Below are 703 nucleotides of genomic sequence, written 5' to 3' on the forward strand. Positions count from 1 at the left end.
TGACTGAACATGCAATCAAGATATGTTGATTATCACTGGTGACTAGAATGCAAAAGTGGGAAACTAAGAAGAGTTACCAGTAGTTGGAAAATATGGCCTTGATGATAGAAATAATGTTGGAGATTGCATGATAGAATTTTGCAAGACCAACAACTTATTCATTGCAAATACCTTTTCTCAACAACATAAGTGATGACTACACACATGGACTTCACCAGGAATCAGATTGAACACATCTGTGGCAAGTGGTGATGGAGAAATTCAATACCTTTAGCCAAAAGAAGGCCAGGAGCTTAATGTGGAACAGACCATCAATTGCTCATATGCATACTTAAGTTGAAGTTGAAGACAATTAAAACAAGTCCATGAGAGCCAAAATATGACCTTGATTATATACCTCCTGAATTTAGAGGCCATATAAAGAATAGATTTAATGCATTGAACACCAAAGACAAAAAACCAGAGGAATTGTGGGATGACATCAAGAACATCATCCATGAAGAAATGCAAGAGGCAATTAAAAAGACACGAAAGGAAGAAAAGACCAAAATGGATGTCAGAATAGACTCTGAAGCTTGTCCTTGAGTTGAGAGTAGCTAAAGCAAACAGAAGAAATGACAAGATAAAAGAGCTGAACAGAAGATTTCAAAGAGCAGCTTGAGCAGACAAAGCCAATTACTATAATGAAATGTGCAAAAACCTG

Source organism: Orycteropus afer, unplaced genomic scaffold, assembly GCF_000298275.1.
Source record: "Orycteropus afer afer isolate SDZICR_OR568_19922 unplaced genomic scaffold, OryAfe1.0 scaffold00269, whole genome shotgun sequence".
Classification (NCBI taxonomy): Eukaryota; Metazoa; Chordata; class Mammalia; order Tubulidentata; family Orycteropodidae; genus Orycteropus; species Orycteropus afer.